Here is a 27,743-nt window from a genome sequence, read left to right on the forward strand (position 1 = left end):
ACTGGCAGCAGAAGGTAATTCGGTGTACCCTGGCAGTGGGAAACACAGACAGACAGCAGCAGGAGGAATGGAGGAGTAGTGTGAGTGTGGCAGCAGGCAGGCAGCGTGACATAATAGCCCTGGTACCTAGCGGTGATACCAGGCCATAAATGAACACAACAGGAGGTCCCAGACAGCGGTCGTGCAGCCCACATCGTGTCCAATACACAACTGGGACAACACAGTTTTCAACCCGGGCACCTCAGAAAAATTAAACCTTTTTTTTTGTAATGGTTTTGTAGTTTTGGTTTTACAACCAATTACACAGATATAGCTATTTTTTGACGTAATACCTGGTGGCAGAGTGGCAGCAGAAGGTAAATCTATGTACCCTGGCAGTGGGAAACACAGACCGACAGCAGCAGCAGCAGGAGGAATGGAGGAGTAATTATGTGTGCAGCTATTGTTTGACGTAATAGCTGGTGGCAGACTGGCAGCAGAAGGTAATTCTGTGTACCCTGGCAGTGGGAAACACAGACAGACAGCAGCAGGAGGAATGGAGGAGTAGTGTGAGTGTGGCAGCAGGCAGGCAGCGTGACATAATAGCCCTGGTACCTAGCGGTGATACCAGGCCGTAAATGAACACAACAGGAGGTCCCAGACAGCGGTCGTGCAGCCCACATCGTGTCCAATACACAACTGGGACAACACAGTTTTCAACCCGGGCACCTCAGAAAAATTAAACCTTTTTTTTTGTAATGGTTTTGTAGTTTTGGTTTTACAACCAATTACACAGATATAGCTATTTTTTGACGTAATAGCTGGTGGCAGAGTGGCAGCAGAAGGTAAATCTGTGTACCCTGGCAGTGGGAAACACAGACCGACAGCAGCAGCAGCAGGAGGAATGGAGGAGTAATTATGTGTGCAGCTATTGTTTGACGTAATAGCTGGTGGCAGACTGGCAGCAGAAGGTAATTCTGTGTACCCTGGCAGTGGGAAACACAGACAGACAGCAGCAGGAGGAATGGAGGAGTAGTGTGAGTGTGGCAGCAGGCAGGCAGCGTGACATAATAGCCCTGGTACCTAGCGGTGATACCAGGCCGTAAATGAACACAACAGGAGGTCCCAGACAGCGGTCGTGCAGCCCACATCGTGTCCAATACACAACTGGGACAACACAGTTTTCAACCCGGGCACCTCAGAAAAATTAAACCTTTTTTTTTGTAATGGTTTTGTAGTTTTGGTTTTACAACCAATTACACAGATATAGCTATTTTTTGACGTAATAGCTGGTGGCAGAGTGGCAGCAGAAGGTAAATCTGTGTACCCTGGCGTTGGGAAACACAGACAGACAGCAGCAGCAGCAGGAGGAATGGAGGAGTAATTATGTGTGCAGCTATTGTTTGACGTAATAGCTGGTGGCAGACTGGCAGCAGAAGGTAATTCTGTGTACCCTGGCAGTGGGAAACACAGACAGACAGCAGCAGGAGGAATGGAGGAGTAGTGTGAGTGTGGCAGCAGGCAGGCAGCGTGACATAATAGCCCTGGTACCTAGCGGTGATACCAGGCCGTAAATGAACACAACAGGAGGTCCCAGACAGCGGTCGTGCAGCCCACATCGTGTCCAATACACAACTGGGACAACACAGTTTTCAACCCGGGCACCTCAGAAAAATTAAACCTTTTTTTTTGTAATGGTTTTGTAGTTTTGGTTTTACAACCAATTACACAGATATAGCTATTTTTTGACGTAATAGCTGGTGGCAGAGTGGCAGCAGAAGGTAAATCTGTGTACCCTGGCGTTGGGAAACACAGACAGACAGCAGCAGCAGCAGGAGGAATGGAGGAGTAATTATGTGTGCAGCTATTGTTTGACGTAATAGCTGGTGGCAGACTGGCAGCAGAAGGTAATTCTGTGTACCCTGGCAGTGGGAAACACAGACAGACAGCAGCAGGAGGAATGGAGGAGTAGTGTGAGTGTGGCAGCAGGCAGGCAGCGTGACATAATAGCCCTGGTACCTAGCGGTGATACCAGGCCGTAAATGAACACAACAGGAGGTCCCAGACAGCGGTCGTGCAGCCCACATCGTGTCCAATACACAACTGGGACAACACAGTTTTCAACCCGGGCACCTCAGAAAAATTAAACCTTTTTTTTTGTAATGGTTTTGTAGTTTTGGTTTTACAACCAATTACACAGATATAGCTATTTTTTGACGTAATAGCTGGTGGCAGAGTGGCAGCAGAAGGTAAATCTGTGTACCCTGGCAGTGGGAAACACAGACCGACAGCAGCAGCAGCAGGAGGAATGGAGGAGTAATTATGTGTGCAGCTATTGTTTGACGTAATAGCTGGTGGCAGACTGGCAGCAGAAGGTAATTCTGTGTACCCTGGCAGTGGGAAACACAGACAGACAGCAGCAGGAGGAATGGAGGAGTAGTGTGAGTGTGGCAGCAGGCAGGCAGCGTGACATAATAGCCCTGGTACCTAGCGGTGATACCAGGCCGTAAATGAACACAACAGGAGGTCCCAGACAGCGGTCGTGCAGCCCACATCGTGTCCAATACACAACTGGGACAACACAGTTTTCAACCCGGGCACCTCAGAAAAATTAAACCTTTTTTTTTGTAATGGTTTTGTAGTTTTGGTTTTACAACCAATTACACAGATATAGCTATTTTTTGACGTAATAGCTGGTGGCAGAGTGGCAGCAGAAGGTAAATCTGTGTACCCTGGCGTTGGGAAACACAGACAGACAGCAGCAGCAGCAGGAGGAATGGAGGAGTAATTATGTGTGCAGCTATTGTTTGACGTAATAGCTGGTGGCAGACTGGCAGCAGAAGGTAATTCTGTGTACCCTGGCAGTGGGAAACACAGACAGACAGCAGCAGGAGGAATGGAGGAGTAGTGTGAGTGTGGCAGCAGGCAGGCAGCGTGACATAATAGCCCTGGTACCTAGCGGTGATACCAGGTCGTAAATGAACACAACAGGAGGTCCCAGACAGCGGTCGTGCAGCCCACATCGTGTCCAATACACAACTGGGACAACACAGTTTTCAACCCGGGCACCTCAGAAAAATTAAACCTTTTTTTTTGTAATGGTTTTGTAGTTTTGGTTTTACAACCAATTACACAGATATAGCTATTTTTTGACGTAATAGCTGGTGGCAGAGTGGCAGCAGAAGGTAAATCTGTGTACCCTGGCAGTGGGAAACACAGACCGACAGCAGCAGCAGCAGGAGGAATGGAGGAGTAATTATGTGTGCAGCTATTGTTTGACGTAATAGCTGGTGGCAGACTGGCAGCAGAAGGTAATTCTGTGTACCCTGGCAGTGGGAAACACAGACAGACAGCAGCAGGAGGAATGGAGGAGTAGTGTGAGTGTGGCAGCAGGCAGGCAGCGTGACATAATAGCCCTGGTACCTAGCGGTGATACCAGGCCGTAAATGAACACAACAGGAGGTCCCAGACAGCGGTCGTGCAGCCCACATCGTGTCCAATACACAACTGGGACAACACAGTTTTCAACCCGGGCACCTCAGAAAAATTAAACCTTTTTTTTGTAATGGTTTTGTAGTTTTGGTTTTACAACCAATTACACAGATATAGCTATTTTTTGACGTAATAGCTGGTGGCAGAGTGGCAGCAGAAGGTAAATCTGTGTACCCTGGCGTTGGGAAACACAGACAGACAGCAGCAGCAGCAGCAGGAGGAATGGAGGAGTAATTATGTGTGCAGCTATTGTTTGACGTAATAGCTGGTGGCAGACTGGCAGCAGAAGGTAATTCTGTGTACCCTGGCAGTGGGAAACACAGACAGACAGCAGCAGGAGGAATGGAGGAGTAGTGTGAGTGTGGCAGCAGGCAGGCAGCGTGACATAATAGCCCTGGTACCTAGCGGTGATACCAGGCCGTAAATGAACACAACAGGAGGTCCCAGACAGCGGTCGTGCAGCCCACATCGTGTCCAATACACAACTGGGACAACACAGTTTTCAACCCGGGCACCTCAGAAAAATTAAACCTTTTTTTTTGTAATGGTTTTGTAGTTTTGGTTTTACAACCAATTACACAGATATAGCTATTTTTTGACGTAATAGCTGGTGGCAGAGTGGCAGCAGAAGGTAAATCTGTGTACCCTGGCGTTGGGAAACACAGACAGACAGCAGCAGCAGCAGGAGGAATGGAGGAGTAATTATGTGTGCAGCTATTGTTTGACGTAATAGCTGGTGGCAGACTGGCAGCAGAAGGTAATTCTGTGTACCCTGGCAGTGGGAAACACAGACAGACAGCAGCAGGAGGAATGGAGGAGTAGTGTGAGTGTGGCAGCAGGCAGGCAGCGTGACATAATAGCCCTGGTACCTAGCGGTGATACCAGGCCGTAAATGAACACAACAGGAGGTCCCAGACAGCGGTCGTGCAGCCCACATCGTGTCCAATACACAACTGGGACAACACAGTTTTCAACCCGGGCACCTCAGAAAAATTAAACCTTTTTTTTTGTAATGGTTTTGTAGTTTTGGTTTTACAACCAATTACACAGATATAGCTATTTTTTGACGTAATAGCTGGTGGCAGAGTGGCAGCAGAAGGTAAATCTGTGTACCCTGGCGTTGGAAAACACAGACAGACAGCAGCAGCAGCAGGAGGAATGGAGGAGTAATTATGTGTGCAGCTATTGTTTGACGTAATAGCTGGTGGCAGACTGGCAGCAGAAGGTAATTCTGTGTACCCTGGCAGTGGGAAACACAGACAGACAGCAGCAGGAGGAATGGAGGAGTAGTGTGAGTGTGGCAGCAGGCAGGCAGCGTGACATAATAGCCCTGGTACCTAGCGGTGATACCAGGCCGTAAATGAACACAACAGGAGGTCCCAGACAGCGGTCGTGCAGCCCACATCGTGTCCAATACACAACTGGGACAACACAGTTTTCAACCCGGGCACCTCAGAAAAATTAAACCTTTTTTTTTGTAATGGTTTTGTAGTTTTGGTTTTACAACCAATTACACAGATATAGCTATTTTTTGACGTAATAGCTGGTGGCAGAGTGGCAGCAGAAGGTAAATCTGTGTACCCTGGCAGTGGAAAACACAGACAGACAGCAGAAGGGCAGTACACAGCAGCCCACTGTAGGTGTAAAATGTGTGGCTGCAGGCGACGTAATAGTCAAAGTGAACCAGGCTGGCTTAGTGAGCAGGAGCCAGGAGGTGGTAAAGGGTGGTAAGGCACATTAACGATGGTTCTTAGCCAGTTCATGTCCCCCTCTCGCCGACAACAGGGGCCAGGAACTCGCCTTCCACCCACGCCTGGTTCATCTTCAGAAACGTCAGTCTGTCCACAGACTTGTGAGACAGACGTGAGCGTTTCTCGGTGACCACACCACCAGCTGCACTGAAGCAGCGCTCGGACAGCACGCTGGAAGGGGGGCAGGACAGCACTTCCAGGGCGTACTGCGCCAGCTCGCTCCAGATCTCCAGGCGCTTGACCCAATACTCCATGGGATCAACAGGGGCATCGCTGTCAAGCCCGCTGTAGGACCCCATGTAGTCAGCCACCATGCGGGTCAGGCGCTGGCTGTGACCGGAGGAGGATGCTGCTGCATGCACCTCCTCTCTAGTCACTGCTGCCGGAGCCTCTACAGTCCTGTAGAGCTCGTGGCTGAGAGACAACAGGTCTGTGGGGCGCTTGCTGCTGGATGCAGGCACCTGCTGCTGCCTCTGTGCTGGCTGCTGGACAGTGGGGGTGGAAGGCTGGGGGAAGGCTTCCTCCAATCGCTCAACAAGGGCCTGCTGCAAGCTCATTATTTGTTGCGCTGGGTCTCCTCCTGCAGGCGGCAGGAACTGGCTCAACTTCCCCTTGAGGCGTGGGTCCAACATCATGCTGATCCAGATGTCCTCCCTCTGCTTCATCTGGATCACCCTGGGGTCCCTGCGCAGGCACGTCAGCATGTGCGCTGCCATTGGGAAGAGGCGGGCCATGTCTGCTGGCACATCGACGGCAGTGCTGCTGTCCTCATCCTCCTCCTCTGCCTCGTCAGCCTCATCCTCTCTCCACCCCCACACCAACTCAGCTGCACTGTGCTGCTCCCCCTCATCAGCAGCAAGGTCAGGGACCTCCACCAAGTCCTCCTCCTCCTCCCCCTCAGAGGTGGACTGTGCAGCTGCTTGCCGCTCCTGCTGGTCCAAGGCTGCCGCTCCCTGTTCCAGCAAAGCATCGAGGGCCCTGTTCAGCAGACAAACCAGGGGCACCCACTCGCAGACCATAGCATGGTCCCTGCTCACCATGTTAGTGGCCTGCAGAAAGGGAGCCAGCACTAAGCACACCTGCTGCATGTGCCTCCAGTCATCATCGGGGACGATGGACGGGATGTTGCTGGTCTTGTCCCTTCTCTGAGCGGCGGAAACAGTGGCCAGGGCAAGGTACTGGTTGACAGCGTGCTTCTGTTCAACCAGACGCTCCAACATCGCCAGGGTGGAGTTCCAGCGAGTCGGAACGTCAAGGATCAGCCGATGGCGTGGCAGCTCCAGCTCCCTTTGCACGTCTTCCAGGCACGCACAGGCTGCAGCCGAGCACCGGAAGTGACGCACAACGTTCCTTGCCGTTTCCAGCAGTTCGCCCATCCCCTGGTAGGTGCGCAAGAACTTCTGCACCACCAGGTTCAGCACGTGGGCAAAACAGGGGATGTGGGTCAGGTTTCCCCTGTCTATTGCGGCAACCAGATTGGCCCCATTGTCGGCCACCACCTCTCCGACTCTGAGGCCTCTGGGGGTCAGCCAAATCCTCTCCTGCTCCTGGAGTTTGGCCAACACATGGGTTGCCGTCAGCTTGGTCTTCCCAAGGCTGACCAAGTGCAGCAGCGCTTGGCAGTGGCGGGCCTTCACGCTGCTGCTGAGGCGGGGGGTTTGGCCAGGTGTGCCGGAGGATGGCAGAGAATCGGAGGAACCTGCTGCAGTTCCCCTGACCCTGCGGGGTGGCACCACCCACTGTGTTGCTGCTGCTGCTGTGCCCGCTGCTGCTCTCCCATCCTCACCCCCTTCCACCAAGCTGACCCAGTGGACAGTGAAGGACAGGTAGCGGCCTGTCCCGAAGCGGCTGCTCCAGGAGTCCATGGTGACGTGGACCCTTTCACCAACCGCGTGCTCCAGCCCTCGCTCCACATTGGCCATCACAAAGCGGTGCAGTGCAGGAATGGCCTTGCGGGCAAAGAAGTGTCTGCTGGGGAGCTGCCAGTCTGGGGCTGCGCAAGCAAGCAGCGCACGAATGTCGCTCCCCTCCTGCACGAGCGTGTACAGCAGGAGTTGGGAGCACATGGCCCGTGCCAGCAAGCCGTTCAGCTGCCGCACGCGATGGCTGCTGGGAGGCAGAGCCCTAACCACCCCCTGGAAGGACTCGCTCAAAAGGCTCTGGCGTGGCCTTTTGCTGGCACGGGAATCAGCAGACACAGCGGAGGAGGCCACTGAGGACTGGCTGCCAGAACAGGCCTCAGTGTCGGCGGCAGGAGTTGCAGAGGGGGGAGGAGCAGTGCGTTTCCGCACTCCTGCTGGTGCTGCTGGAGGAGCAGGAGGGCGGGTGGCTGCTGTTGCTGCTGCTGCTGCTGCTGAAGGCTGTGCAGTGATGGGTGTGGTGCCACTGCCAGCACCAGATGCCTTCAGCCTCTGGAACTCCTCATGCTGGTGGAAATGTTTCGCAGCAAGGTGGTTGATGAGCGAGCTGGTGCTGAACTTTAAGGGGTCTGCACCTCTGCTCAACTTCCGCTGACAGTGGTTGCAAGTGGCGTACTTGCTGTACACAGTGGGCATGGTGAAATATCGCCAGATTGGTGACAGAAACATCCCCCTACGGCATGGAAGCGCTGCTGCCTGTCTCCCTGTGGTGGTTGGGGGGGGGGGGGGGGGGCTTGGGTGCGGCTGGTGGTGGTACTGGCAGATGCTGCTGCTGCTGCTGCTGAGCCTGAGACACCAGCAGGCTGTGGGACCTGCCTACTGCTGCCAATGCTTGCAATGATGCGCCTCCTTGCAAGGCCCACAAGCGCATCCTCCTCCTCCTCCTCAGAGCTGCTGAGGACGACATCCCCTGGAGGTGGTGGCACCCAGTCTCTGTCTGTCACCGGGTCATCATCATCCTCCCCCTCCTGAAACATGTCCTGCTGGGATGATGACCCCCCAAACTCCTCTCCTGATGCATGGATGGGCTGCTTGACTGTCGCCACAGTCTTGCTGTCCAATCCCTCATCCCCCAAAGTGCCCATCAGCATCTCCTCCTCCAAATCGCCAACAACAGCAGACAATACCCTGATGGTGCCTGGGGTAAAAATACTGCTGAGTGACAGGTCGCCAACTTGTGACGGTGAACTGGCCTCCTCCCCAGACCCTGCTGGGCGGCTGCTGCGAACAGGGGTGGTGGTGGTGGTGGTGAGGGTGGAGGCCTCGGATGCAGAGCTGATGGCGGGCTGCTCATCCTCCGTCATGAGTTGCACCACAGTGTCTGCATGCTTTTCCTCAATGGGACGTTTCTGACCCGGCTGGAGGAAAATCGGAGCAGGTGCTACACGCTGCTGCTGCTGTGTCTCTGCAGCGTGAGTTGCAGATGCTCCTGCTGGGCAGCGCCCAAGGCGTCCACGGCCAGTGGCTATGGGAGGAATGTTAGCCACTGACGCTGCTGCTGCTGCTGCGGAACTGTGCATGGTGGCGCGGCCGCGGCCTGCCACAATGCTGCTCCCTCTCCTCCTGATTCCCTTGCTGCCCTTCCCCTTGCCCAAACCACGCTGGCTGCCACTTCCAGACATCTTCGATGTTTTGGGCGTAAAGACAAAAGTTTTTTAAAAGGGCGGGTTAAAAGTGGGGTACTTTAATGGAGTGGGTTGGTGGGTGAGGTGACTGAGTGAGTGTCCCTAGTACAGTAAGTAAGTAGTAACAGTCAGGAAGTACAACTAGCAGTTACAATAATCAGTAGTAATCACAAGGAAATTTAGTGTGTGTACACTACAGACAGTGAGTGCACGCACGCGCAAACACGCGCAGGAGCTAGCCTATGAACAGTGACTGAGTGAGTGTCCCTACTACAGTAAGTAAGTAGTAACAGTCAGGAAGTACAACTAGAAGTTACAATAATCAGTAGTAATCACAAGGAAATTTAGTGTGTGTACACTACAGACAGTGAGTGCACACACGCGCAAACACGCGCAGGAGCTAGCCTATGAACAGTGACTGAGTGAGTGTCCCTAGTACAGTAAGTAAGTAGTAAAAGTCAGGAAGTACAACTAGCAGTTACAATAATCAGTAGTAATCACAAGGAAATTTAGTGTCTGTACACTACAGACAGTGAGTGCACGCACGCGCAAACACGCGCAGGAGCTAGCCTATGAACAGTGACTGAGTGTCCTAGTACAGTAAGAGTAAGTAGTAACAGTAAGTACAACTAATTACAATAATCAATCAGTAATCAGAACTTCAGAAGGAAATAGAGTGTGTTGTACACAGACAGTGAGTGCACACACGCAGGAGCTAGTAGCCTATGAACAGTGACTGAGTGTCCTAGACTCCTAGTACAGTAAGAGTAAGTAGTAACAGTAAGTATAACTAATTACAATAATCAATCAGTAATCAGAAGGAAATAGAGTGTGTGTGTACACTACAGTACACAGACAGTGAGTGAGTGCACACACGCAGGAGCTAGTAGCCTATGAACAGTGACTGAGTGTCCTAGACTCCTATAGTACAGTAAGAGTAAGTAGTAACAGTAAGTACAACTAATTACAATAATCAATCAGCAATCAGAAGGAAATAGAGTGTGTGTGTACACTACAGTACACAGACAGTGAGTGAGTGCACACACGCAGGAGCTAGTAGCCTATGAACAGTGACTGAGTGTCCTAGACTCCTAGTACAGTAAGAGTAAGTAGTAACAGTAAGTACAACTAATTACAATAATCAATCAGTAATCAGAAGGAAATAGAGTGTGTGTGTACACTACAGTACACAGACAGTGAGTGAGTGCACACACGCAGGAGCTAGTATGCCTATGAACAGTGACTGAGTGTCCTAGACTCCTAGTAAAGTAAGAGTAAGTAGTAACAGTAAGTACAACTAATTACAATAATCAATCAGTAATCAGAAGGAAATAGAGTGTGTGTGTACAAGACAGTGAGTGCACACACGCAGGAGCTAGTAGCCTTGGCCTTAGCCTATGAAGAGTGACAGTGAGTGTCCTAGTACAGTATATAACTACAATACTAAATACAGAATCAATCAGTAGTAAAGGACAGCAGAAATACTGGTATAGATGAGAGAAATATACTAACAGAGGACAGGAGAGAACAGCTGCCCACACAGGCAGGCCCTGAGGCCTAAAGCTGTGTAAGCTTGCCTGCAGCAGCTGTCTCTGTCTATGTAACACAAAAGCTACTAACTAAAATACAATGTCTATCTAACTAACAACAATATAGGTGTGTATAGGAGGTGTATGTGAGCAAAAACGCTAGGTAAATGACCACAATAGAGCTCTTGCTAAGCCAAAGCACAAAGGAGCAACTCTCTCTCTATGCAAGTCTCAGGCAAGGACGGAGAAACGAAACATGGCGGCCGCTATTTATAGGGTAGGGGCTGGCCAGGGTCCCCCTCTGTGATTGGCTGCCGTCAGAGGGCCTGGGAGCCCTCTGATTGGCTCTAAGGACATCAATCTGGGCTATGACGGTATTCGAGCTCGGTATTCGAGCTCGAATACCGTCGTTTGCTCGAATAGCTCGAATAGTGAATGGGCTATTCGCGTTTACTCGAATAGCCCATTCGAATAGCTGCAGCTATTCGGAGCTCGAATACCGAGCTCGAATAGCTGAAAAAGAGCTCGAATATTCGAGCTACTCGAATATTCGAGCTCTGTTGAGCACCACTGCTAACCAACCTCCTTTTGGTGCCTAACCCTAACACCCCCCCCTGGTGCTACCTAACCCTAAGACCCCCCGGTGGTGCCTAAACCTAAGATTCCCCTGGTGGTGCCTAAACCTAAGACTCCCCCCGGTGGTGCCTCACCCTAATACCCCCCCTGCTGGTGCCTAAACCTAAGACTCTCCTGGTGGTGCCTAAACCTAACACCCCCCTGTGCCTAACCCTAAGACCGCTCTGGTGGTGCCTAACTGTAAGACCCCCGATGGTGCCTAACCCTAAAACCCCCCTGGTGGTGTCTAACCATAAGACCCCAAAATTAAAAATCTCAAAAAGAATGTAAAAATGATGTTAAAAAAGGGTAAAATTACATGTGAAAATGATAATTAACGTAATTATGATTTATAAGAATAAATGTAAAATTGATTAAAACAAGTACAATATCAAAATAATGAAAACATTATTGAAACAATAATTTTAAAAAAAGATAAGTGTGAAAACAAATTTTATAATGATATTTTCCGTTTTAGCATTGTAAAATGATAAATAACAATAGATGCGGAACAATTTAACGTAGTTTAACAGGTGCCCAATTCATCCAGTTTTGTGTCCAATAGTCAATATTTAACCACTTACCGACTGCCCACTGCACAGGGGCGGCCGGAAAGTGGATCCCGCAAGGACCAGCTCATGCCCAGAGGCGGCGGTCCTTGTAGGGGCATGGGCGGAGCGATCGCGTCATCTGTGACGCGATCCTCCACCGGGAACTGGCTCCGCCCCCCTCGCGCTATAACCCGCCGGCCGATCGGAAGCGCTGGCGGGTTACTAGCACCCGGATCGCCGCATACAAAGTGTATAATACACTTTGTAATGCATACAAAGTGTATTATACAGGCTGCCTCCTGCCCTGGTGGTCCCAGTGTCCGAGGGACCACCAGGGCAGGCTGCAGCCACCCTGGTCTGCACCCAAGCACACTGATTCCCCCCCCCCCGCCCCCTGATCGCCAACAGCACCCCTCAGACCCCCCCACTGCCCACCCCCCAGACCACTGTTTGCACCCAATCACCCCCCTAATCACCCATCAATCACTCCCTGTCACTATCTGTCAACGCTATTTTTTTTTATCCCCCCCTGCCCCCCGCTCCCTCCTGATCACCCCCCCACCCCTCAGATTCTCCCCAGATCCCCCCCCCAGACACCCCCCTCCCCTGTGTACTGTATGCATCTATCCCCCTGATCACCTGTCAATCACCTGTCAATCACCCATCAATCACCCATCAATCACCCCCTGTCACTGCCACCCATCAATCAGCTCCTAACCTGCCCCTTGCGGGCAATCTGATCACCCACCCACACCAATAGATCGCCCGCAGATCCGACGTCAGATCACCTCCCAAGTGCAGTGTTTACATCTGTTCTCTACCCTAAACACCCACTAATTACCCATCAATCACCCATCAATCACCCCCTATCACCACCTGTCACTGTTACCCATCAGATCAGACCCTAATCTGCCCCTTGCGGGCACCCAATCACCCGCCTACACGCTCAGATTGCCCTCAGACCCCCCCCTTATCAATTCGCCAGTGCAATATTTACATCTGTTCTTCCCTGTAATAACCCACTGATCACCTGTCAATCACCCATCAATCACCCATCAATCACCCCCTGTCACTGCCACCCATCAATCACCCCCTGTCACTGCCACCCATCAATCAGCCCCTAACCTGCCCCTTGCGGGCAATCTGATCACCCACCCACACCAATAGATCGCCCGCAGATCCGACGTCAGATCACCTCCCAAGTGCAGTGTTTACATCTGTTCTCTACCCTAAACACCCACTAATTACCCATCAATCACCCCCTATCACCACCTGTCACTGTTACCCATCAGATCAGACCCTAATCTGCCCCTTGCGGGCACCCAATCACCCGTCTACACGCTCAGATTGCCCTCAGACCCCCCCTTATCAATTCGCCAGTGCAATATTTACATCTGCTCTTCCCTGTAATAACCCACTGATCACCTGTCAATCACCTGTCAATCACCCATCCATCACCCCCTGTCACTGCCACCAATCAATCACCCCCTGTCACTGCCACCCATCAATCAGCCCCTAACCTGCCCCTTGCAGGCAATCTGATCACCCACCCACACCAATAGATCGCCCGCAGATCCGACGTCAGATCACCTCCCAAGTGCTGTGTTTACATCTGTTCTCTACCCTAAACACCCACTAATTACCCATCAATCACCCATCAATCACCCCCTATCACCACCTGTCACTGTTACCCATCCGATCAGACCCTAATCTGCCCCTTGCAGGCACTCAATCACCCACCTACACGCTCAGATTGCCCTCAGACCCCCCCTTATCAATTCGCCAGTGCAATATTTACATCTGTTCTTCCCTGTAATAACCCACTGATCACCTGTCAATCACCCATCAATCACCCCCTGTCACTGCCACCCATCAATCACTCCGTCACTGCCACCCATCAATCAGCCCCTAACCTGCCCCTTGCGGGCAATCTGATCACCCACCCACACCAATAGATCGCCCGCAGATCCGACGTCAGATCACCTCCCAAGTGCATTGTTTACATCTGTTCTCTACCCTAAACACCCACTAATTACCCATCAATCACCCCCTGTCACTGCTACCCATCCGATTAGACCCCTATCTGCCCCTAGGGCACTCAATCACCCGCCCACACCCTCAGAACACCCTCAGACCCCAGCTCTGATCACCTCGCCAGTGCATTGCTTGCATCTATTCCCCCCACTAATCACACCTTGAGACACCCATCAATCACCTCCTGTCACCCCCTAGCACACCTACCCATCAGAACAGGCCCTAATTTGCCCCGTGTGGGCTCCTGATCACTCGGCCGAACCCTCAGATCCCCCTCAGACCCCCTTCCGATCACCTCCCCAGTGCATTGATTGCATCTATTTTCCCCTCTAACCACCCCCTGAGACACCCATCAATCACCTCCTTTCACCCCCCTAGCACTCCTATCCATCAGATCAGGCCCAATACAACCTGTCATCTAAAAGGCCACCCTGCTTATGACCGGTTCCACAAAATTCGCCCCCTCATAGACCACCTGTCATCAAAATTTGCAGATGCTTATACCCCTGAACAGTCATTTTGAGGCATTTGGTTTCCAGACTACTCACGGTTTTGGGCCCGTAAAATGCCAGGGCGGTATAGGAACCCCACAAGTGACCCCATTTTAGAAAAAAGACACCCCAAGGTATTCTGTTAGGTGTATGACAAGTTCATAGAAGATTTTATTTTTTGTCAAAAGTTAGCGGAAATTGATTTTTGTGTTTTTTTTCACAAAGTGTCATTTTTCACTAACTTGTGACAAAAAATAAAATCTTCTATGAACTCGCCATACACCTAACGGAATACCTTGGGGTGTCTTCTTTCTAAAATGGGGTCACTTGTGGGGTTCCTATACTGCCCTGGCATTTTAGGGGCCCTAAACCGTGAGCAGTAGTCTAGAAAACAAATGCCTCAAAATGACCTGTGAATAGGACGTTGGGCCCCTTAGCGCACCTAGGCTGCAAAAAAGTGTCACACATGTGGTACCGCCGTACTCAGGAGAAGTAGTATAATGTGTTTTGGGGTGTATTTTTACACATACCCATGCTGAGTGGGAGTAATCTCTCTGTAAATGGACAATTGTGTCTAAAAAAAATCAAACAATTGTCATTTACAGAGATATTTCTCCCACCCAGCATGGGTATGTGTAAAAATACACCACAAAACACATTATACTACTTCTCCCGAGTACGGCGGTACCACATGTGTGGCACTTTTTTACACCCTAAGTACGCTAAAGGGGCCCAAAGTCCAATGAGTACCTTTAGGATTTCACAGGTCATTTTGCGGCATTTGGTTTCAAGACTACTCCTCACGGTTTAGGGCCCCTAAAATGCCAGGGCAGTATAGGAACCCCACAAATGACCCCATTCTAGAAAGAAGACACCCAAAGGTATTCCGTTAGGAGTATGGTGAGTTCATAGAAGATTTTATTTTTTGTCACAAGTTAGTGGAAAGTGACACTTTGTGAAAAAAAACAATTAAAATCAATTTCCGCTAACTTGTGACAAAAAATAAAATCTTCTATGAACTCACCATACTTCTAACAGAATACCTTGGGGTGTCTTCTTTCTAATATGGGGTCATTAGTGGGGTTCCTATACTGCCCTGGCATTATAGGGGCCCTAAACCGTGGGGAGTAGTCTTGAAACAAAAATGACCTGTGAAATCCTAAAGGTACTCATTGGACTTTGGGCCCCTTAGCGCAGTTAGGGTGCAAAAAAGTGCCACACATGTGGTATCGCCGTACTCAGGAGAAGTAGTATAATGTGTTTTGGGGTGTATTTTTACACATACCCATGCTGAGTGGGAGAAATCTCTCTGTAAATGGACAATTGTGTGTAAAAAAAATCAAACAATTGTCATTTACAGAGATATTTCTCCCACCCAGCATGGGTATGTGTAAAAATACACCCCAAAACACATTATACTACTTCTCCCGAGTACGGCGGTACCACATGTGTGGCACTTTTTTACACCCTAAGTACGCTAAGGGGCCAAAGTCCAATGAGTACCTTTAGGATTTCACAGGTCATTTTGCGGCATTTGGTTTCAAGACTACTCCTCACGGTTTAGGGCCCCTAAAATGCCAGGGCAGTATAGGAACCCCACAAATGACCCGATTCTAGAAAGAAGACACCCAAAGGTATTCCGTTAGGAGTATGGTGAGTTCATAGAAGATTTTATTTTTTGTCACAAGTTAGCGGAAAGTGACACTTTGTGAAAAAAACCAATTAAAATCAATTTCCGCTACCTTGTGACAAAAAATAAAATCTTCTATGAACTCACCATACTCCTAACAGAATACCTTGGGGTGTCTTCTTTCTAAAATGGGGTCATTAGTGGGGTTCCTATACTGCCCTGGCATTTTAGGGGCCCTAAACCGTGAGGAGTAGTCTTGAAACAAAAATGACCTGTGAAATCCTAAAGGTACTCATTGGACTTTGGGCCCCTTAGCGCAGTTAGGGTGCAAAAAAGTGCCACACATGTGGTATCGCCGTACTCAGGAGAAGTAGTATAATGTGTTTTGGGGTGTATTTTTACACATACCCATGCTGAGTGGGAGAAATCTCTCTGTAAATGGACAATTGTGTGTAAGAAAAATCAAACAATTGTCATTTACAGAGATATATTTCTCCCACCCAGCATGGGTATGTGTAAAAATACACCCCAAAACACATTATACTACTTCTCCCGAGTACGGCGGTACCACATGTGTGGCACTTTTTTACACCCTAAGTACGCTAAGGGGCCCAAAGTCCAATGAGTACCTTTAGGATTTCACAGGTCATTTTGCGGCATTTGGTTTCAAGACTACTCCTCACAGTTTAGGGCCCCTAAAATGCCAGGGCAGTATAGGAACCCCACAAATGACCCCATTCTAGAAAGAAGACACCCAAAGGTATTCCGTTAGGAGTATGGTGAGTTCATAGAAGATTTTATTTTTTGTCACAAGTTAGCGGAAAGTGACACTTTGTGAAAAAAACCAATTAAAATCAATTTCCGCTACCTTGTGACAAAAAATAAAATCTTCTATGAACTCACCATACTCCTAACAGAATACCTTGGGGTGTCTTCTTTCTAAAATGGGGTCATTAGTGGGGTTCCTCTACTGCCCTGGCATTTTAGGGGCCCTAAACCGTGAGGAGTAGTCTTGAAACAAAAATGACCTGTGAAATCCTAAAGGTACTCATTGGACTTTGGGCCCCTTAGCGCAGTTAGGGTGCAAAAAACTGCCACACATGTGGTATCGCCGTACTCAGGAGAAGTAGTATAATATGTTTTGGGGTGTATTTTTACACATACCCATGCTGAGTGGGAGAAATCTCTCTGTAAATGGACAATTGTGTGTAAAAAAAATCAAACAATTGTCATTTACAGAGATATTTCTCCCACCCAGCATGGGTATGTGTAAAAATACACCACAAAACACATTATACTACTTCTCCCGAGTACGGCGGTACCACATGTGTGGCACTTTTTTACACCCTAAGTACGCTAAAGGGCCCAAAGTCCAATGAGTACCTTTAGGATTTCACAGGTCATTTTGCGGCATTTGGTTTCAAGACTACTCCTCACAGTTTAGGGCCCCTAAAATGCCAGGGCAGTATAGGAACCCCACAAATGACCCCATTCTAGAAAGAAGACACCCAAAGGTATTCCGTTAGGAGTATGGTGAGTTCATAGAAGATTTTATTTTTTTCACAAGTTAGCGGAAAATGACACTTTGTGAAAAAAAACAATTAAAATCAATTTCCGCTAACTTGTGACAAAAAATAAAATCTTCTATGAACTCACCATACTCCTAACAGAATACCTTGGGGTGTCTTCTTTCTAAAATGGGGTCATTAGTGGGGTTCCTATACTGCCCTGGCATTTTAGGGGCCCTAAACCGTGAGGAGTAGTCTTGAAACAAAAATGACCTGTGAAATCCTAAAGGTACTCATTGGACTTTGGGCCCCTTAGCGCAGTTAGGGTGCAAAAAAGTGCCACACATGTGGTATCGCCGTACTCAGGAGAAGTAGTATAATATGTTTTGGGATGTATTTTTACACATACCCATGCTGAGTGGGAGAAATCTCTCTGTAAATGGACAATTGTGTGTAAAAAAAATCAAACAATTGTCATTTACAGAGATATTTCTCCCACCCAGCATGGGTATGTGTAAAAATACACCACAAAACACATTATACTACTTCTCCCGAGTACGGCGGTACCACATGTGTGGCACTTTTTTACACCCTAAGTACGCTAAGGGGCCCAAAGTCCAATGAGTACCTTTAGGATTTCACAGGTCATTTTGCGGCATTTGGTTTCAAGACTACTCCTCACAGTTTAGGGCCCCTAAAATGCCAGGGCAGTATAGGAACCCCACAAATGACCCCATTCTAGAAAGAAGACACCCAAAGGTATTCCGTTAGGAGTATGGTGAGTTCATAGAAGATTTTATTTTTTTCACAAGTTAGCGGAAAATGACACTTTGTGAAAAAAAACAATTAAAATCAATTTCCGCTAACTTGTGACAAAAAATAAAATCTTCTATGAACTCACCATACTCCTGACAGAATACCTTGGGGTGTCTTCTTTCTAAAATGGGGTCATTAGTGGGGTTCCTATACTGCCCTGGCATTTTAGGGGCCCTAAACCGTGAGGAGTAGTCTTGAAACAAAAATGACCTGTGAAATCCTAAAGGTACTCATTGGACTTTGGGCCCCTTAGCGCAGTTAGGGTGCAAAAAAGTGCCACACATGTGGTATCGCCGTACTCAGGAGAAGTAGTATAATATGTTTTGGGGTGTATTTTTACACATACCCATGCTGAGTGGGAGAAATCTCTCTGTAAATGGACAATTGTGTGTAAAAAAAATCAAACAATTGTCATTTACAGAAATATTTCTCCCACTCAGCATGGGTATGTGTAAAAATACATCACAAAACACATTATACTACTTCTCCCAAGTACGGCGGTACCACATGTGTGGCACTTTTTTACACCCTAAGTACGCTAAGGGGCCCAAAGTCCAATGAGTACCTTTAGGATTTCACAGGTCATTTTGCGGCATTTGGTTTCAAGACTACTCCTCACGGTTTAGGGCCCCTAAAATGCCAGGGCAGTATAGGAACCCCACAAATGACCCCATTCTAGAAAGAAGACACCCAAAGGTATTCCGTTAGGAGTATGGTGAGTTCATAGAAGATTTTATTTTTTTCACAAGTTAGCGGAAAATGACACTTTGTGAAAAAAAACAACTAAAATCAATTTCCGCTAACTTGTGACAAAAAATAAAATCTTCTATGAATTTACCATACTCCTAACGGAATACCTTGGGGTGTATTCTTTCTAAAATGGGGTCATTAGTGGGGTTCCTATACTGCCCTGGCATTTTAGGGGCCCTAAACCGTGAGGAGTAGTCTTGAAACAAAAATGACCTGTGAAATCCTAAAGGTACTCATTGGACTTTGGGCCCCTCAGCGCAGTTAGGGTGCAAAAAAGTGCCACACATGTGGTATCGCCGTACTCAAGAGAAGTAGCATAATGTGTTTTGGGGTGTATTTTTACACATACCCATGCTGAATGGGAGAAATCTCTCTGCAAATGGACAATTGTGTGTAAAAAAAATCAAACAATTGTCATTTACAGAGATATTTCTCCCACCCAGCATGGGTATGTGTAAAAATACACCACAAAACACATTATACTATTTCTCCTGAGTACGGCGGTACCACATGTGTGGCACTTATTTACACCCTAAGTGCGCTAAGGGGCCCAAAGTCCAATGAGCACCTTTAGGCTTTACAGGGGTGCTTACAATTTAGCACCCCCCAAAATGTCAGGACAGTAAACACACCCCACAAATGACCCCATTTTGGAAAGTAGACACTTCAAGGTATTCAGAGAGGGGCATGGTGAGTCCGTGGCAGATTTCATTTTTTTTTTGTCGCAAGTTAGAAGAAATGGAAACTTTTTTTTTTTTTGTCACAAAGTGTCATTTTCCGCTTACTTGTGACAAAAAATAATATCTTCTATGAACTCACTATGCCTCTCAGTGAATACTTTGGGATGTCTTCTTTCCAAAATGGGGTCATTTGGTGGGTATTTATACTATCCTGGAATTCTAGCCCCTCATGAAACATGTCAGGTGGTCAGAAAAGTCAGAGATGCTGGAAAATGGGAAAATTCATTTTTTGCACCATAGTTTGTAAACGCTATAACTTTTACCCAAACCAATAAATATAGGCTGAATTGGGTTTTTTTTATCAAAAACATGTTTGTCCACATTTTTCGTGCTGCATGTATACAGAAATTTTACTTTATTTGAAAAATGTCAGCACAGAAAGTTAAAAAAATCATTTTTTTGACAAAATTCATGTCTTTTTTGATGAATATAATAAAAAGTAAAAATCGCAGCAGCAATCAAATAGCACCAAAAGAAAGCTTTATTAGTGACAAGAAAAGGAGCCAAAATTCATTTAGGTGGTAGGTTGTATGAGTGAGCAATAAACCGTGAAAGCTGCAGTGGTCTGAATGGAAAATAAGTGCCTGGTCCTTAAGGGGGGTAAAGCCCACGGTCCTCAAGTGGTTAACATTGGAGTCAAAGACAGAGCCCGATTTGTCCACTTCTCAAACGTGCCCGATTTTCCTGCCTCCCCTCTTCACTGAATAAGACATCCAGGCAACAGTGGGGAAGAGTATCAGTTTCCACCAGCCATTCTTTCATGCAGACCACCATCTACTGGAACTTTATGGTCACGTATTTACAGTTCCACATGTGAAGGTTAGAGATGGCCCGAACCTCCGATTGTTCGCGAACTTGCACGAACTTGCACGAACTTGCACACTTCCACTGAACCACTCTGCAGTCTACTTACATTTGTTTGCAATCTTCAAGTTTAAGAAGGGTACATTAGTTCCCTTCACAATAGTGGTGCTCAAATACCCCTTTTTAAAATTCGAGTTTGGTTGAATTCGAATAGTAAATTATTCGAGGTCAGTCGAATATTCGAGTCGAATAATTTTTACTATTCGATTCGACCTCGGACTTCGAGCTCACTATTCGAGTCGGTATTCGAGCTCATTATTCGAGCTGACTATTCGAATTGGCCTTAAATAGCTTCCAACACTTGTTTTGAGGGTGAATGATGCAAGAAACATCTTTTTTTCCAAGTAACAACAGCAAGTGATTATGTGGGGATGTTCCTTTAAAAAAAAAAGGTGAAAAGAGAAGTTGTGTCCAGAATTTTGTTCAGTACTGTATATACTTCTTCTTCTTCTTTATCTTCTATATCTTCTTCTTCTTCTATATCTTCTTCTTCTATATCTTCTTCTTCTATATCTTCTTCTTCTTCTATATTGTCTTCTTCTTCTTCTTCTTCTTCTTCTTCATCTTCTTCTTCTTCATCTTCTTCATCATCATCTTCTTCATCTTCTTCATCATCATCTTCTTCTTCTTCTTCTTCATCTTCTTCTTCTTCATCTTCTTCATCTTCTTCATCTTCTTCTTCTTCATCTTCTTCTTCTTCATCTTCTTCTTCATCTTCTTCATCTTCTTCTTCTTCATCTTCTTCATCTTCTTCTTCATCTTCTTCATCTTCTTCTTCTTCTTCTTCTTCTTCTTCTTCATCTTCTTCTTCTTCTTCTCCTTCTTCTTCTTCTTCTTCTTCTTCATCTTCTTCTTCTTCATGTTCTTCATCTTCTTCTTCTTCTTCTTCTTCATTTTCTTCTTCTTCATCTTCTTCTTCTTCTCCTTCTTCTTCTTCTTCTTCATCTTCTTCTTCTTCATCTTCTTCTTTTTCATCTTCTTCATCTTCTTCTATATCGTCTTCTTCTTCACTTATTTCTCTTTTCAATTTTTTTTTTTTAAAGAAATGCAGCTATTTTTGAGCGTAACAAATAGCTGGTGGCGCACGCATGTTGGAAGCGCCATTGTATGTGCTCCCTGGCAGTGGAAACACACAGACAGCAGGAGGTAAATTCAGCAGCAGGAGGAGGAGGATGAGTGTGTGGCAGCAGGCAGTCAATGAGGCAGGCAGCGTGACATAATAGCCCTGGTACCTAGCGGTGATACCAGGGCTGTAAATAAACACAGCAGGCAGGAGGTCCCAGACAGCGGTCGTGCAGCCCACATCGTGTCCAATACACAACTGGGACAACACAGTTTTCAACCCGGGCACCTCAGAAAAATTAAACCTTTTTTTTTTTTTTTTTATGGTTTTTTGGTTTTGTTTGTAAAACCAATTACACAGATATATAGCTATTGTTTGACGTAATAGCTGGTGGCAGAGTGGCAGCAGAATGTAATTCTGTGTACCCTGGCAGTGGGAAACACAGACCGACAGCAGCAGCAGCAGGAGGAATGGAGGAGTAATGTGAGCAGCTATTGTTTGACGTAATAGCTTGTGGCAGTGTGGCAGCAGAAGGTAATTCTGTGTACCCTGGCAGTGGGAAACACAGACAGACAGCAGCAGCAGGAGGAATGGAGGAGTAGTGTGAGTGTGGCAGCAGGCAGGCAGCGTGACATAATAGCCCTGGTACCTAGCGGTGATACCAGGGCTGTAAATAAACACAACAGGAGGTCCCAGACAGCGGTCGTGCAGCCCACATCATGTCCAATACACAACTGGGACAACACAGTTTTCAACCTGGGCACCTCAGAAAAATTAAACCTTTTTTTTTTTTTTTAATGGTTTTTTGGTTTTGTTTGTAAAACCAATTACACAGATATATAGCTATTGTTTGACGTAATAGCTGGTGGCAGAGTGGCAGCAGAATGTAATTCTGTGTACCCTGGCAGTGGGAAACACAGACCGACAGCAGCAGCAGCAGGAGGAATGGAGGAGTAATGTGAGCAGCTATTGTTTGACGTAATAGCTGGTGGCAGTGTGGCAGCAGAAGGTAGTTCTGTGTACCCTGGCAGTGGGAAACACAGACAGACAGCAGCAGCAGAAGGAATGGAGGAGTAGTGTGAGTGTGGCAGCAGGCAGGCAGCGTGACATAATAGCCCTGGTACCTAGCGGTGATACCAGGGCTGTAAATAAACACAACAGGAGGTCCCAGACAGCGGTCGTGCAGCCCACATCGTGTCCAATACACAACTGGGACAACACAGTTTTCAACCCGGGCACCTCAGAAAAATTAAACCTTTTTTTTTTTTTAATGGTTTTCTGGTTTTGTTTGTAAAACCAATTACACAGATATATAGCTATTGTTTGACGTAATAGCTGGTGGCAGAGTGGCAGCAGAATGTAATTCTGTGTACCCTGGCAGTGGGAAACACAGACCGACAGCAGCAGCAGCAGGAGGAATGGAGGAGTAATGTGAGCAGCTATTGTTTGACGTAATAGCTGGTGGCAGAGTGGCAGCAGAAGGTAATTCTGTGTACCCTGGCAGTGGGAAACACAGACAGACAGCAGCAGCAGGAGGAATGGAGGAGTAGTGTGAGTGTGGCAGCAGGCAGGCAGCGTGACATAATAGCCCTGGTACCTAGCGGTGATACCAGGGCTGTAAATAAACACAACAGGAGGTCCCAGACAGCGGTCGTGCAGCCCACATCGTGTCCAATACACAACTGGGACAACACAGTTTTCAACCCGGGCACCTCAGAAAAATTAAACCTTTTTTTTTTTTTTTTTTAATGGTTTTTTGGTTTTGTTTGTAAAACCAATTACACAGATATATAGCTATTGTTTGACGTAATAGCTGGTGGCAGAGTGGCAGCAGAATGTAATTCTGTGTACCCTGGCAGTGGGAAACACAGACCGACAGCAGCAGCAGCAGGAGGAATGGAGGAGTAATGTGAGCAGCTATTGTTTGACATAATAGCTGGTGGAAGTGTGGCAGCAGAAGGTAATTCTGTGTACCCTGGCAGTGGGAAACACAGACAGACAGCAGCAGCAGGAGGAATGGAGGAGTAGTGTGAGTGTGGCAGCAGGCAGGCAGCGTGACATAATAGCCCTGGTACCTAGCGGTGATACCAGGGCTGTAAATAAACACAACAGGAGGTCCCAGACAGCGGTCGTGCAGCCCACATCGTGTCCAATACACAACTGGGACAACACAGTTTTCAACCCGGGCACCTCAGAAAAATTAAACCTTTTTTTTTTTTTAATGGTTTTTTGGTTTTGTTTGTAAAACCAATTACACAGATATATAGCTATTGTTTGACGTAATAGCTGGTGGCAGAGTGGCAGCAGAATGTAATTCTGTGTACCCTGGCAGTGGGAAACACAGACCGACAGCAGCAGCAGCAGGAGGAATGGAGGAGTAATGTGAGCAGCTATTGTTTGACGTAATAGCTGGTGGCAGAGTGGCAGCAGAAGGTAATTCTGTGTACCCTGGCAGTGGGTAACACAGACAGACAGCAGCAGCAGGAGAAATGGAGAAGTAGTGTGAGTGTGGCAGCAGGCAGGCAGCGTGACATAATAGCCCTGGTACCTAGCGGTGATACCAGGGCTGTAAATAAACACAACAGGAGGTCCCAGACAGCGGTCGTGCAGCCCACATCGTGTCCAATACACAACTGGGACAACACAGTTTTCAACCCGGGCACCTCAGAAAAATTAAACCTTTTTTTTTTTTTTTAATGGTTTTTTGGTTTTGTTTGTAAAACCAATTACACAGATATATAGCTATTGTTTGACGTAATAGCTGGTGGCAGAGTGGCAGCAGAATGTAATTCTGTGTACCCTGGCAGTGGGAAACACAGACCGACAGCAGCAGCAGCAGGAGGAATGGAGGAGTAATGTGAGCAGCTATTGTTTGACGTCATAGCTGGTGGCAGTGTGGCAGCAGAAGGTAATTCTGTGTACCCTGGCAGTGGGAAACACAGACAGACAGCAGAAGGGCAGTACACAGCAGCCCACTGTAGGTGAAAAATGTGTGGCTGCAGGCGACGTAATAGTCAAACTGAACCAGGCTGGCTTAGTGAGCAGGAGCCAGGAGGTGGTAAAGGGTGGTAAGGCACATTAACGATGGTTCTTAGCCAGTTCATGTCCCCCTCTCGCCGACAACAGGGGCCAGGAAGTCGCCTTCCACCCACGCCTGGTTCATCTTGAGAAACGTCAGTCTGTCCACAGACTTGTGAGACAGACGTGAGCGTTTCTCGGTGACCACGCCACCAGCTGCACTGAAGCAGCGCTCGGACAGCACGCTGGAAGGGGGGCAGGACAGCACTTCCAGGGCGTACTGCGCCAGCTCACTCCAGATCTCCAGGCGCTTGACCCAATACTCCATGGGATCAACAGGGGCATCGCTGTCAAGCCCGCTGTAGGACCCCATGTAGTCAGCCACCATGCGGGTCAGGCGCTGGCTGTGACCGGAGGAGGATGCTGCTGCATCATGCACCTCCTCTCTAGTCACTGCTGCCGGAGCCTCTACAGTCCTGTAGAGCTCGTGGCTGAGAGACAGCAGGTCTGTGGGGCGCTTGCTGCTGGATGCAGGCACCTGCTGCTGCCTCTGTGCTGGCTGCTGGACAGTGGGGGTGGAAGGCTGGGGGAAGGCTTCCTCCAAGCGCTCAACAAGGGCCTGCTGCAAGCTCCTTATTTGTTGCGCTGGGTCTCCTCCTGCAGGCGGCAGGAACTGGCTCAACTTCCCCTTGAGGCGTGGGTCCAACATCATGCTGATCCAGATGTCCTCCCTCTGCTTCATCTGGATCACCCTGGGGTCCTTGCGCAGGCACGCCAGCATGTGCGCTGCCATTGGGAAGAGGCGGGCCACGTGTGCTGGCACATCGACGGCAGTGCTGTCCTCCTCATCCTCCTCCTCTGCCGCCTCATCCTCTCTCCACCCCCGCACCAACTCAACTGCGCTGTGCTGATCCCCCTCATCAGCAGCAAGGTCAGGGACCTCCACCAAGTCCTCCTCCTCCTCCCCCTCAGAGGTGGACTGTGCAGATGCTTGCCGCTCCTGCTGGTCCAAGGCTGCCGCTCCCTGTTCCAGCAAAGCATTGAGGGCCCTGTTCAGCAGACAAACCAGGGGCACCCACTCGCAGACCATAGCATGGTCCCTGCTCACCATGTTAGTGGCCTGCAGAAAGGGAGCCAGCACTAAGCACACCTGCTGCATGTGCCTCCAGTCATCATCGGGGACGATGGACGGGATGTTGCTGGTCTTGTCCCTTCTCTGAGCGGCGGAAACAGTGGCCAGGGCAAGGTACTGGTTGACAGCGTGCTTCTGTTCAACCAGACGCTCCAACATCGCCAGGGTGGAGTTCCAGCGAGTCGGAACGTCAAGGATCAGCCGATGGCGTGGCAGCTCCAGCTCCTTTTGCACGTCTTCCAGGCTCGCACAGGCTGCAGCCGAGCGCCGGAAGTGACTCACAACGTTCCTTGCCGTTTCCAGCAGTTCGCCCATCCCCTGGTAGGTGCGCAAGAACTTTTGCACCACCAGGTTCAGCACGTGGGCAAGACAGGGGATGTGGGTCAGGTTTCCCCTGTCTATTGCGGCAACCAGATTGGCCCCATTGTCGGCCACCACCTCTCCGACTCTGAGGCCTCTGGGGGTCAGCCAAATCCTCTCCTGCTCCTGGAGTTTGGCCAACACATGGGTTGCCGTCAGCTTGGTCTTCCCAAGGCTGACCAAGTGCAGCAGCGCTTGGCAGTGGCGGGCCTTCACGCTGCTGCTGAGGCGGGGGGTTTGGCCAGGTGTGCCGGAGGATGGCAGAGGATCGGAGGAACCTGCTGCAGTTCCCCTGACCCTGCGGGGGGGGGCACCACCCACTGTGTTGCTGCTGCTGTGCCCGCTGCTGCTCTCCCATCCTCACCCCCTTCCACCAAGCTGACCCAGTGGACAGTGAAAGACAGGTAGCGGCCTGTCCCGAAGCAGCTGCTCCAGGAGTCCATGGTGATGACGTGGACCCTTTCACCAACCGCGTGCTCCAGCCCTCGCTCCACATTGGCCATCACAAAGCGGTGCAGTGCAGGAATGGCCTTGCGGGCGAAGAAGTGTCTGCTGGGGAGCTGCCAGTCTGGGGCTGCACAAGCAAGCAGCGCACGCATGTCGCTCCCCTCCTGCACAAGCGTGTACGGCAGGAGTTGGGAGCACATGGCCCGTGCCAGCAAGCCGTTCAGCTGCCGCACGCGACGGCTGCTGGGAGGCAGAGCCCTAACCACCCCCTGGAAGGACTCGCTCAAAAGGCTCTGGCGTGGCCTTTTGCTGGCACGGGAATCAGCAGACACAGCAGAGGAGACCACTGAGGACTGGCTGCCAGAACAGGCCTCAGTGTCGGCGGCAGGAGTTGCAGAGGGGGGAGGAGCAGTGCGTTTCCGCACTCCTGCTGGTGCTGCTGGAGGAGCAGGAGGGCGGGTGGCTGCTGTTGCTGCTGCTGCTGAAGGCTGTGCAGTGATGGGTGTGGTGCCACTGCCAGCACCAGATGCCTTCAGCCTCTGGAACTCCTCATGCTGGTGGAAATGTTTCGCAGCAAGGTGGTTGATGAGCGAGCTGGTGCTGAACTTTAAGGGGTCTGCACCTCTGCTCAACTTCCGCTGACAGTGGTTGCAAGTGGCGTACTTGCTGTACACAGTGGGCATGGTGAAAAAGCGCCAGATTGGTGACAAAAACAACCCCCTACAGCATGGAACCGCTGCTGCCTGTCTCCCTGTGGTGGTTGGGGGGGGGGGGGGCTTGGGTGCGGCTGGTGGTGGTACTGGCAGATGCTGCTGCTGCTGCTGCTGCTGAGCCTGAGACACCAGCAGGCTGTGGGACCTGCCTACTGCTGCCAATGCTTGCAATGATGCGCCTCCTTGCAAGGCCCACAAGCGCATCCTCCTCCTCCTCCTCAGAGCTGCTGATGACGACATCCCCTGGAGCTGGTGGCACCCAGTCTCTGTCTGTCACCGTGTCATCATCATCCTCCCCCTCCTGAAACACGTCCTGCTGGGATGATGACCCCCCAAACTCCTCTCCTGATGCATGGATGGGCTGCTTGACTGTCGCCACAGTCTTGCTGTCCAATCCCTCATCCCCCAAAGTGCCCATCAGCATCTCCTCCTCCAAATCGCCAACAATCGCCTGGGGTAAAAATACTGCTGAGTGACAGGTCGCCAACTTGTGACGGTGAACTGGCCTCCTCCCCAGGCCCTGCTGGGCGGCTGCTGCGAACAGGGGTGGTGGTGGTGGTGGTGAGGGTGGAGGCCTCGGATGCAGAGCTGATGGCGGGCTGCTCATCCTCCGTCATCAGTTGCACCACAGTGTCTGCATCCTTTTCCTCAATGGGACGTTTCCGACCCGGCTGGAGGAAAATCGGAGCAGGTGCTACACGCTGCTGCTGCTGCTG

This window comes from Hyperolius riggenbachi, chromosome 7, assembly GCF_040937935.1.
Source record: "Hyperolius riggenbachi isolate aHypRig1 chromosome 7, aHypRig1.pri, whole genome shotgun sequence".
Lineage (NCBI taxonomy): Eukaryota > Metazoa > Chordata > Amphibia > Anura > Hyperoliidae > Hyperolius > Hyperolius riggenbachi.